The sequence below is a fragment of the Cydia strobilella genome, chromosome 23, assembly GCF_947568885.1.
Source record: "Cydia strobilella chromosome 23, ilCydStro3.1, whole genome shotgun sequence".
In the NCBI taxonomy this organism is placed as follows: domain Eukaryota; kingdom Metazoa; phylum Arthropoda; class Insecta; order Lepidoptera; family Tortricidae; genus Cydia; species Cydia strobilella.
In genome coordinates this window covers 1,531,397-1,545,062 of record NC_086063.1, presented here as the reverse complement: position 1 = coordinate 1,545,062, position 13,666 = coordinate 1,531,397, and the positions used below count along the sequence as shown (strand labels likewise).

Genomic DNA, 13,666 nt, shown 5'->3' with positions numbered 1-13,666 from the left:
GAGATATCATCATCATATCAGCCTTTTATCGCCCACTGCTGAGCATAGGCCTCTTTTCGAGTACGCCACTTACTCGTATCCCGGTCCTGAGCCAATCTCATCCAGAAGTGACCCGCAGTCTTCCGAATGTCGTCCACCCAACGAGCCAACGGACTCCAGGCACTCCTTTCGTCTGAAAGCGGCCACCATTCCGCTAACATTTTCGCCCACCTGCCACCACTGTCTGGCAACATATCCCGCCCAGCTCCATTTAAGTTTGGTAATGACGTATCCGAACATTTAATTATGGTGAACACACAAATGAATTACCACTAGAATACCAGAACCACCAGATATATTATTACCAGAATTTGACCCGGGATCTCTAGCTTCATAGGCTGTTGCTACCTACTAGGCTAGCGGGATTCACTTTAACAAGATGGCTGAGTTAAAAACAAAACTTTTTTAGGGTTCCGTACCTAAAAGTAAAAAATGGAACCCTGGTGCATCTGTCTGTCTGTCCGTCTGTCACAGCTTATTTTCTCCGGAACTTCTGGACCAATTAAGTTGAAATTTGGTACACATATGTAAATTTGTGACCGAAAGACGGACATGCAACGTAAATAAATGAATTTTAAAGGTGGGGTCCACTTTATCTCCGAAACTACTGGGTCTAAGATTTAAAAAAAATGCACGAAATAGTTCTTTACCTATAGATGACAGAAAAACCTATTAGAAATGTGCAGTCAAGCGTGCGTCGGACTTAATTACTTTAGTTTTTGATCCGACCCCTACGAGTTTTTAAAAAGACATTTCAGTCACGTTTCACAAGAAATACATTGTTAAAAAACCCTTGGAACGCGAGTCCGAGTCGCACTTGCCCGGTTTTTCTTAAATTAAGACACTACGCTTCCAACGCCTGCAGAAAAGTAAATGTATCCACAACGTTGTACATACGTCAGTCTCCCCCAATTCGCCCGAATTTTCATAATTACAGACGATGGGGGTATATTTATTGGCCCCGGAGGGACGTAGCCTTTATTCGGAGCGTAATTGTAGCCTCTGTGCCGTACGTGAGAATTAGGTAAACATTAATGATGGAAGGTGTTTGCGTGCGGAATGAAATGTAGACAGAAATATGTTACATCATTATTATTCACAACGACGACGGGACTTAAGGGGTGTACCGAAAAAAAAAACTGTAAATTTCGAACCGCTGTAATTTTATTTCCAAGCAAGATGACGACAGCTTTCTAACCGCAGTTAAAAGTCCTATTATTAAATTATATATTCCAATATAAATAATTCTGGTTTTACGCCATGCGAAGTTACACCGGTGAATAGATCACTGAAATTTAATCTTTTCCAAATGGCAAGTAAATTTTCAACATCCTCCATGCTTGCTTTCAATACACTTAAAATTACCTCGAAGTTTCGTGCATTTCTTAATATAAATAAATAATTTTGTACGTTGACTCTTGAACAGAGGTCTCGAAGCGGCGGACCTCTAGGTACAAGTGACCCTAGGACCATCAGAAAGATTGTTAGGTAATATAATTTGCGCCCGCCCCCGCATGCCGTCATATTTATCGTGAAAAATTGGGGTACCTACATTTATGCGGCTTAAGTGAAACGAACTATAAAGAAACGGTACTTACACCCCTTAATCGCGTAAAAAAAGATTTAAATTTACCTCCGACGTTCCGAGGACGGCGTTGTCCCCGTTCAAGTTAATAAACAAGACCAAGTGCGGGTAGTTCGAAAAACTCTTGATGACATGAAAAAATGTTGATGTCAATTTTAGCCAGTCTTCTCCGAGACCACGGGGACAACGCCGTCCTCGAAATGTCGGAGGTAAATTTAAAATTTATTTTACGCGATTAAGTCCCGTCGTTGTGAATAATAATGAGTACCTAAAAATTGTGAAAGTTAAAATCAATATGTTACATAGAAAAATATATTACAAAATAGGTAAATAAATATGTGATAAACGTGACAATAATCAGTGATAAATTAAATAATCAATGATTTTTAGATACAGATTCGATGCTCAAGATAGCAGATAATCATGGTATGAGAACTTTTGTGATAGTAGCACAGTAATAATATCGCTAAGGTAACTTTTTTTAGGGTTCCGTACCTCAACAGGAAAAAACGGAACCCTTATAGGATCACTCGTGCGTGTCTGTCTGTCTGTCCGTCCATCACAGCCTATTTTCTCCGAGTTTCGGACCAATTAAGTTGAAATTTGGTACACATATGTAAGTTTGTGACCCAAAGACGGACATGTAACGTAAACAAATGAATTTTAAACATGGGGGCCACTTTTGGGGGTAAATGAGAAAATTAAAAAATAAAGTTTTTCAAACTATATCGTGTTATATATCAAATGAAAGAGCTCATTGTGAGAATCTCAAATATATATTTTTTATAATATTAGGATAAAAAATTTAGAAGTTATTCAAGAAAATAGGAAAAATATTACCATTCCCCCCCTTTATCTCCGAAACTACTGGAACTAAAATTTTGAAAAAAATACATGAAATAGATCTTTACCTATAGATTACAGGAAAACCTATTAGACTTTGCAGTCAAGCGTGAGTCGGATTTATTAATTACTTTTTGATCTGACCCCTACGGGTTTTTTAAAGACATTTCACTCACGTTTCACATAAAAAATACATTATATAAATTGTGTACGGAACCCTTGAAACGCGAGTCCGACTCGCACTTGGCCGGTTTTTTTTATATGCCTTTAGATAATTGTTTGGTTTTTTAAACCAGTAATTAAAATATATTTTAACTAACCAAGTTAAATACAAATACACAATACAAAATTCTTTATTTCATAAAAATGTACATTAATAATAATGTAATGTAATGTAAGTTACATCATGAAATAATGATAATCAACCGAAATTCTACAAGTACGATTTACGTTAGTATTTCTTTTCTAATTCAATTACTTAAAATAAATCAGGTCAAGCAAATCCGGTTCGATTTTCGAATCGAACGAAATGAAATGCATTTGTTTGGCTTCTGCAATCTGATATGAGGATGTTTTGATAGGATTATCGAATTCAATGTACGAATGCAACGAATTTAATATAATACGCATACGCTCTCGCAATCGTGTAAAATTTAATATCTGTCAAGTTTCTGTACTCCATTTTTAACTGAGTATTCGGAACTACATTATATAAAATGCCTTACACGAGATACCTAGTCGGCTCATAAGTTCTGTCACTGGCCTTTAAAATTTAAATTTGGAACTCCTAAAACAAAAACCGTTCTGCATTTGAATTTCGAATCTTTATTAAATATTTGAGTAGTATAATTTTGCAATTTTCTGTTTTCTTCAACATGGAGTGGACGCTTAAAGATAGCCGTACCGCAATAATTGCACTATATCGTTGTGGTCACTCGCCGACTAAAATTTTTAAGCTACTTGAAAATTTAAAATTCTCTCTAAGATTTGTGTATCGTACCATAGAAAGATACAGTGAGGTCTCTAGTTTAAATGACAAGAAAAGAAGCGGTCGTCCGCGTACAGCTAGGACTCCAGCGGTTGTACAAGCAATTAGGGCACGCATTGCCAGAAATCCCGCTAGGAAACAAAAAGTTATGGCCCTCCAGATGGGTTTGAGCAAAAACACGGTGAAAAGAGTGCTTAATCAAGACCCGAGACTTCGTGCATATAAACGAAAAACTGGCCATCTTCTCAATGGTCGGCTTAAAGCTTTAAGGCTTAAAAGATCTAAAGCTTTATTGAAGAAGTACGCTAAAAATAAGCACCGTTGTATACTGTTTTCGGACGAGAAAATTTTTGACATAGAAGAAAACTGTAATAAACAAAATGATAGAGTGTACGCTCGCAATAGTAAAGAAGCGTCTAATAGCATTCCCCGTATTCAAAGAGGTCATCGCCCTTCATTTGTGATGGTTTGGCTGGGAGTTTCTTATGCGGGCGTCACTAGTATGCATTTTTGTGAGAAAGGAGTAAAAACTAGTGCCAAAGTGTACCAAGACACGGTGTTGACTAATATTGTGAAACCACTATCCCATACGATGTTTCTAAACCAGCATTGGGTTTTCCAGCAGGACTCTGCTCCAGCCCATAAGGCAAAGTCTACACAAGCCTGGCTCGCCTCCAATAAAATCGACTTTATACGGCATGAAGATTGGCCCTCCTCTAGCCCAGATCTTAATCCTTTAGACTATAAAATATGGCAGTATTTAGAGGAAAAGGTGTGCTCAAAACCTCATGCAAATCTAGACTCGCTGAAAAAATCTCTTGCTACGGCAGTGGCCAATATCGACATGAAAGTGGTGCGTGAATCCATTGACGACTGGCCACGAAGACTTCAAGCCCGTGTAGATAATTATGGCGGTCATTTTGAATAAATGTTATACATTTAGATTCTCTAGTTTATAAGCTTTCAAACGCTGTACAAATTATACGGAATAAACTTAAACTTTTGATTTTATTTGATACTATGTATATGACAGAACTTATGAGCCGACTAGGTATATATTCTAGCATTTATATTTAACGCTTAGTCCGGATCATATTTTTGAAATTAGAATGTGCTTGATCCTTATTGGAAATAGAAGAATTTTACGTTTGTAGGTATATTAAAAAAATCCATTATAAATACATCAACAGAATGCATTGACCTGTAGCTCGTTCATGTCCTTTATAAAGGACTTTCTTAATGATCACGCGTGAAATCTTTGTATTAACAGTTAATATTTAACACGTGAAATGTCGCTTAACATGTATCTTCGTTTAGGTATAAGCCCAAATAAAAAAAGTCCTTTTTAAAGGACATGCTCGAGTTACAGGTCAATTGGACCTTGTTGATGTCTTTTTTAATGGACTCTTTATTTTAATTACCGTGAAATCCTACAATTATCAATAAGATAGCAATCAACATATTGTACTAATTACTATTCCTATTTATAGATACTCGTGTATATGAACTTCAGTATTAAATTTAAGCTAATTAACCACACCTCGTACATTTATCATCTATCGCATATCGTTATCTGAGACACGACATGTCATCTTGTCATCGTGACGTCAGACTGTCAACGGCCTGATTTATGACTAAGATGTTTGGGGTAAATAGGGATTATGTTAATTAGGTATAATAATGATGTTATTTTTAAATGACTGTTCTTACGGAGATGGTAGCTGGACGCCTCGACTACAAAATTAGTGTTAGTTTGGAAAGTGCAAATAATTAACTAGGTATCTGTTTTAATTTTTAGTTCTGTTTTATAGTAGGTATAACAATTTGACTAACGTCTAGTTTATAGGGTTCCGTAATAAAGTAATACTACCAAGATATGGAATTGTCTGAAAGTTACCGATTTCCTTCCTTATATTGTGTTGCAATGACGTTAACTCAATCGTTCGTGGACAAGACAAGTTTATCACTTTATCATCATCATCATCATGTCAGCCGATAGACGTCCACTGCTGGACATAGGCCTCCCCAAGGCTAACGATGGGCCTCATAAGAAGGCTCAAGGTCACGCAAAGGGCAATGGAGAGAGCTATGCTCGGGGTTTCTCTGCGTGATAGAATCAGAAATGATGATATCCGCAGTAGAACTAGGGTCACCGACATATCTCGCAGAATTGCAAACTTAAGAGGCAGTGGGCGGGGCACATTCCTCGCAGAACTGATGGCCGGTAGGGCCGGAAGGTTCTGGAGTGGAGTCCGCGCACCGGAAGACGAACTGCAGTTAGGCCTCCAACGAGGTGGAGCGACGATCTGGTGAAGGTCGCGGGAATTCGGTGGATGCGAGCGGCACAGGATCGGTATCACTTTATACTCTCGCGTTTTGTACACATAATTATTGTCATTACCGGGTCTAACGCGATAAAAAAATGCGGGTAAAAAGGTAAACAGTATGTAAGTTAAAATTCTCAAAATCGACTCATTCGATTCGATAAGGTTATGATTAATTTCAATTTGACAAAAACAATACCGGTAAATCAACAAAAAAATATAAGAAATATGTCCTTCATGAAGGACATTAAAAAAAAAGGGTTAATTTCGCATAACACCTGTTAGATATCTCAGTATTTAACGAGACGCGTAAAAAATATACAAAAGGTCAACTTTATAACGAACGATCATAACCTCGAAATGTATATCTACAAAATACCAATTCACATTTCCCTTAAGTATTAAGATCAAACAATGCACGTTTAACTTCCTAACTCTGAAAGTCGAAAAACTCTAAGAATAACAGATTTTCGCGAAGAAATACCAAGTTTTGTTAATACTTTGATTGATAGATCTCAAATTTCGCGGAAACAAAGTATTCGCTTAAAGATTTCCGAATGTTAAGGTTTACTTTGTGTTTCACTGCTTTTAAAATGTTTTGTGTTGGGAGTTTGTTTTACTTATGTATGGAGACTAGAGTCCGTATAAGCTAACCCTTTACTAATTTGGGAGCGACAGTGTATGAGTAATTTTACACAGATAAGATAAGATAAAGATTCTTAATTTGCAAGATTGCCGACTGACCTAGTCCCACAGTAAGCTCAATAAGACTTGTGTTATGGGTCCTGGACGACGATATATAAAATATTATATATAAATACTTGTTTTCTGTTAACATAACTACAAATATTTTTGATAAACATACAAATAAATGCCCTTACCAGGATTCGAACCCGGGACCTCAGGCAGGGTCACTACCTACTAGGCTAGGAAGCTGTCACACTGTAAACGTAAATGAATCTTAAATGTACAGATGATGTATGTAGGTATGATTTATATAAATATTTATGTTTTATTCATGATCAATAGCTCTCCTGTAAATTTCATAAAACATTTCCAAAAGTCCCAACTTTTCAGTCGAATAAAACTGTTGTACCTACAATCTTCAAGCCCGTATGTATCTCCCAAACTTTTCTGCATGCGCGTAGAAAGCTATCAATCTCCCCAGTTTTTGTGGAAAAAAAAACTTCGCCCAAACTCCTAATCCCATAGGATGCGTCGAATAATGAATATTGGTTTATTCTACCAAGTCTTGTTTAGTTTAGAAGTTTTTAGAACGGGCAGTTACGTATAACAGCTTCCAAGTTTTGTGTTTCTTTATAGAAATTGTTTTTCTTTATACCAGATTTATACAAAAACATACAAAAAAGGTTATGTCCAGTATTATGGACATTGTAATAACAGGAGTGCGCAGGACTAGATAAGTGCCAATTGTTTATAGAAAACATCAATCTAAACTTAAGATTCACACGAACAAGCCACCAATAAGCCGCTTCCATGCAATCGGATCGAATATTTTTATCACACATCCTAATTCTGGTCATATTACATAAATGCATGAAATTTACAAAATATGAAAAAAAATCCGACCTATCTGCTTTCATTTCTCTGAAGTGTTCTGTTTTCGTCATAAACCACCGAAATTACTGATCAAATGAATTCAAACGACTGCCAAAGAAACATTATTGGATTTAGAAGCATGTTGTGAATGAAGATTTCCAGCGATTTCTATCAAATTTACAATATAGGGCTGTATGAAAACGACAACTCGATTAAGCTAGGGTTAATTTTGAACATAATTAGTTTGCCCGAGTTTTTGGGGTAGCCCGGTGGGTAAATTGTAAAGTAATGATGCGATTAAATTTTTAAACCTGAGGCTAACGAGGCAGAACAATCGATCCATCTAGGTTTTATTGTTGATAAGATTCGATTTTGAGTGTTTTTTAATAATAAATACAATGTTTATACGTTTTATAACATACATCAATATTGAGGTATATTATTTCCCCAATCCGCATTATACTAACGTGGATGCCCACGTTGCCACGTGCAGTCTGAAGTAAGTTTATATATATATATATATCTATATAGTTGTGATGAAGATACAATCATTGTTTACATGATATATATATATATAGTCTAACTAGCTTTTGCCCGCGAGTTCGTCTGCGTGGACTTAGTAACAGCAGTATAGCGCCTGGAAAAAATCTCATAGCAATAATTCAACTTGAGCATAATTATTATTATGCACGCAAATTAGCAGGCACTTCATTAATTATCTCAATTCCACCCCGCTTTTTACTTTCTTAAGGTGATGATGATGATGATTTTCGGGATAAAAACTATCCTATGTCCTTCTCAGGGACTCAACCTATCTCTATGCCAAATTTCATCTAAATTGATTCAGCGGTTTAAGCGTGAAGAGGGAACACACAGACAGACAGATAGACAGACTTTCGCATTTATAATATTAAGTATGGATTTCATGAATTTTCGAATGAATGCCTGCAAAAAATAGCAGTATGATAGATTTTTTGCGGCTACTGAATACTACTTATTTGGTTGGCATATCACCCTTTGCCTGGCAAAAGGTTAAGGACCTATCCAATCCCTTTCAAATGGCATGACAAATTAGAGGTTTAAATAAACGATAGCAATATTGAGATTGCCTAAACCACATACATTTCAAAGGCCTATCAACAGTTATGATCAAAGTAACCCCAATATGAACATAGTAATAACTATCATGCCTAATAGCCCCGATCCGTAATGTAAGGGATTAGCCTTAAGCCTTGATATATGTACATATAATAGTTTACATTTATTGTTCATCAACAATACATGGATGAGGCCGCATTAAACAGAATAAATACAATGTTATGATAAAACTATAATAATAATACAATCGCGAAATATAGTTGCTTAGTTGCGGATTCTCAGTTCTTTAGGGTAGGGAGGACCCCTAAGATAAGATAAGATAAGATAAGATAAGATAAGATAAGATAAGCTAAGATAATATAAGATAAGATAAGATACGATAATATTTATTGAATAACTGTGTACAGAGATGTGTGTAAGTGTAACTTAGGAACAAATATCCATACTTTATAATATTATAAATGCGAAAGTCTGTCTGTCTGTCTGTCTGTCGGTGTGCTGAACTGTTGAACCGATTTACATAGTTGAAATTTGGCATAGATATAGTTTAGTAGTTTGGGGTAGAGTCCCGGGGAAGGACAGGATAGTTTTTATACCGAAAATCATCCCTTAAGAGGGTGAAAAGCGGGGTGGAATCAAGGTGGAATTGTGATAATAATTGAATAATTGTGTGCATATTATGCTCAAATTGAATGATTACTATTAGACTTTCTCCAGGCGCAGAACTTACTCTAGCTGTTACTGATTCCACGCAGACGAAGTCGCGGGCAAAAGCTAGTTTATAATAAAAACACAAATAAATGCCCTAAGCTTGCAAAAAGTGATAAATATAAAAGATGAGATAAGATAAAATATAAGAAGAGAAAAGATAAGATAAGATGAAATTAATTTCATTTAGATGGTTATAATAAATAACTTTTCCACTGTTAGGTACTTTATGAAAACTTCGAAATTGCAAATTTACAGTTTTCCCAGGGGTCTTATCAATTAAATATTCAGAGTTGCTACAAACGGCTCTTAACTGTCCGTCGGAGGACCTTATGTCTTTGGTAATAAGGTTTAGGAACTGTCAGTTAGTGTGAGCGACTGTACGAAATACAAATATCCGTTTGTTATTGCTTTCTCCAATTTTAATTAAGTGTTTTTGTCGACTCTACTGTATCTGTAACCCAGGCAGGATAGACTATTCAGTTTGGAAATAAACCGGCTGCTTTGCAACCTTTAAGAAAAATAAAAGTCTTTTTAGCCTATGATCACCAAAAAACCGAGCAGAAACAGATTTTGACATTTGCGGCAGAAATGCAGTTGACAGTGCCAAAATACCCACACCAAATATTGCCGCCTGCGGCATTTCCATCTAAAAAGCCGGTAACGCACTTACAACCCATTTGATGTTTTAAGTGTCCATGGGCGACGGTAATCGTTAAAAATATTATAAAAATGTTAGAAATATTATAAGTATTCTCTCATACAAAAAGTACTTTAGTCTTTTTCTTGTAACTGTCAAACTAGTAGACTTGTTAATTGTATGAAATTTTGTAAACTGTATGAAACCGTAATAATACTTTGCTAGAGTTTATCTATGTAATTTTTTGTTTAATTTAATTATTATAAAATTAGCCTGCATATATATATATGTTAAAAATAATATCCCGCACACATATCAATGTGGTTCAGTAAGGGGGCGGACTGAAAATCAGCGCGGTGCGGTCAATTCCTAACAAAGTGGCTGGCGCAGCATATGCTGATCCCGTTCCTTTTGTCGCGCATGCCAATTTTTAATGTTATTTATAAATATATTCCTGTAATTTCTCTATTGTTGTGTGGCAATAAATGTTTTCTTATTCTTATTCTTACCAATCTTACCATAGGTAGGGTAATGGTAGCCAAAAATCGAAGGCGTTCGATCGACGGCTGCTCAGTCTGTCCTCCCCACGCATGTTTCCTCCATCCAGCGAAGTTTCCACGCCGTAAAATTTATAGCCAACCATAAATTTGGAATATAAAATGTAAACCCGACCTACTGGTCGGTTTATCACGCTACGTTTTTGTAGTCGTAGAAACAATGTCACTTGTAGTCATTAATATGTCACTTGTAACAATAAACTACTGCATTACTAAGCTTAGAGACAAATTAAAAGTGGAAAAAATTCACTGTCTTGGGTGGGACTCGAACCTACGACCACTGGATCACCAATATAGTGCTCTGCCATCTGAGCTACCAAGACCGTACGCAATACAGCGAATATTTTACATACATTCCATTTTAACGGTAATACCCAATTAAAATAGCAAAGTACTTAAAGTAGTATTAAAGTTCCAAGTTCACAAACTCCCAAAAATTCTTGGTAATCATAATTGTACACGTGTACTATAGATATTATGAACCAGAAGCGGCCTTGAGGCCTTGAGAACGGCCACGCTCCGCCCCGCCCCGACTCGAATTACCTCGCCCCGCGTCAGCAGATTGACGGCCGTTTGCCGGCCGCTCAGTACTATTTTTAAGCAACTTACTCACACAATGACGCATGACGCGTGTACAGACGTGCCGTTCACACATAGAAACGTAAGTGATTTTTGATGTATAGCGTGTCCGCCATGTGCCTTGAGGTAGGATATCGAAATGGTTTGCATTTCAAATTATATATTATATTTGTATTAAGCAAAAACGTCTGCGAACGATGCTATTAAGCATAGAAATAAATTAAAAGTGGAAAAATTCACTGTCGCGGGCGAGACTCGAACTCGCGTCACTGGATAACTAGCCCATATTCTGCCCACTGATGACTGAGCTACCGAGACTACACTCAAGGACCGCGAATATTTCGCCTTAGGTAAGCGCCCCTAGCGACATGTACCGTAAGAGTGTTACACGTGTTTTAAAACGGCTATTTATACACTCTAACTTGGTGAATTTCGAGAAATCCTCGGGGTTGACTGTCGCTCTTGGCAGTCCACGCGCGTCAGTTGTTGCAGCCGGACGTCCGTGAAAACTTAAAAAAATGCCTCGTTGCGTGATAATGCAACAGCCCAAAAATTGCGAGCACCCAAAGGCAAAAACATATTTCCTATCACAGGAATTTTAAATGCGTAAATTTTCTATGAAAAAGTCGGCACGCTTGGTTTCTATACAAATCGTGATATTTGCGTCATCTAGCGTATAATATTAAATCTGTGTATACAACGCAGTAAATATCATGTTATAGTAAAAGCTAGTTTACAAGTACATACGTAACTAAATCAACTCGTAAATTATATTCGTATATCCTGTATATTCGTCTGATTATAGCACCAATCCTAGTACTATTATGTAATCATAGAGTAACTGATACTAGAGCGGTACTGTCATAGTAAATTTTGTAACCCCAGTAAATTCACTGCCATCTGTCGACACACTTTAAAACTAAAAATGAAGATTTATAAAAATACGATAGAATGTATTTAAATATAGATAAATGTTTTTTTTTATTTGCTTTAATTATTTTTTTGATTTTGACCCATGTTCTTTCACTGATATGTGTTAAAATTGTTAAATAACAAACGAAACCATCAACGCAATCTATACGACTGTAGGCCAAAACTAGTAGCGCCCTCTGCCTCGAAAATCAAGAAACTGATTCTCGTTCAGAGGGCGCTACTAGTTTTGGCCTACAGTCGTATAGATTGCGTTGATGGTTTCGTTTGTTATTTAACAATTTTAACGCATGTCAGTGAAAGAACATGGGTCAAAATCATAAAAATAATTAATGCAAATAAAAAAAATCATTTATCTATATTTAAATACATTCTATCGTATTTTTATAAATCTTCATTTTTAGTTTTAAGGTATGTCGACAGATGGCAGTGAATTTACTGGGGTTACAAATTTCACTATAACAGTACCGCTCTAGTATAAGTTACTCTATGGTTTTAGCCAGGTTATATAAAGCATAAGAACATTTAATAAGCTTTTTTTACATGTAATGTCAATCTGATCTTTCCAAGTCAATTTACTATCTAAACTTAAATCTGTCTCGTCATAGATGCTCTTTATATTTTACAGTGAGTTTTGGTAATATTTGGGAAACAACAGAGACCCCTTAGGATATACGATCACGTTAGCAATATGCACGTGAATCCGAATGCATGACATTTATTCAGAAAAACTGACATTACTATGCTGTGTGTATTTCTTACTTATGTACTCTGTAATGTGCAATTTGTATGTTTATTGTACAAAATTTTATTTAACGCGTATCAGTATGCTACCAATAAAGATTATCTGATTTTATCTTATCTAATACGCTGTTTATGACCATGGGGAATATTTAAGTTTTTCGTAAAAGTTGTCTGAAAGATTTTAAGGTGGTTGTATGATCTGCTTTTAAAATTTGAGTGGGCAATTATCCGCATCTGACCCGAGCGTGTTTATTATATTTATAAATTTTTATTAAGAAGAGCTCAGATCGCAAGATCACGCCTGACCACATTTTTTCAGGCACTGTTGATTCGACCAATACATGTGATTAAACAACCAATGCTATGTAAGTACAGTCGCCATCATATATATCGGAGCGGCCGAGGCGCTCACAAATATCTGAACACGACTCTATTGTCAAGGCGTTAAGTGCGTGTTCAGATATTTTTGAGGACCTTCGCCGCTTCGATATATCTGATGGCGACTGTACATATCCGCACAAGGCCACAAAACTGAAGGTAATATAAATAGTATTTCTTAATAACCATATTTCGCGCATTGTAACATAAGTAACTTAGAAACAAAAAGAATCTAATCTGGTAGGCAGCCCTATGCCTCGGTTAGGGTTGTCTCATTTATTAATTAAAATGATTCTTCCATCATAATATTATATACGCAATAGATAAAATAAATAAATAGAATATATAAATTATGAAGTATGATATATGTGGCTTTCCATCAGAGAAGGGTCCTTATGGTTCATAATATATGCATAAGGATCTTTCCATCAGAAAAGGGTCCTAATTAGCGCATGGAGTCTGTATCGTTTACCCAATACTTTGGAAAAATGTGTCAAACAAAATAAATAGACATGATAAAAAAGGTACCTACCTATGTCACAAGAGAATATTGTGTTCGTGTCTGAATTGATAAATAATACATATGGAATACACAAGTAATATAAATGTACTTGATAAATACCTATATCATAACTTGCTTTTTTTAAATCGATGAATAAATGAACTTGCTTTGAATATAATATTAATTAGAAA

The 13,666-nt window shown here is 36.0% G+C and overlaps 1 protein-coding gene across 2 annotated transcripts in view; it reads left to right on the top strand.

The window, feature by feature from the left end:
• The window catches only part of LOC134751772 (nephrin-like), a 267,799-nt gene that overhangs the window by 72,190 nt on the left and 181,943 nt on the right, over positions 1-13,666 (top strand). The gene's annotated exons all lie outside the window — the stretch shown is intronic.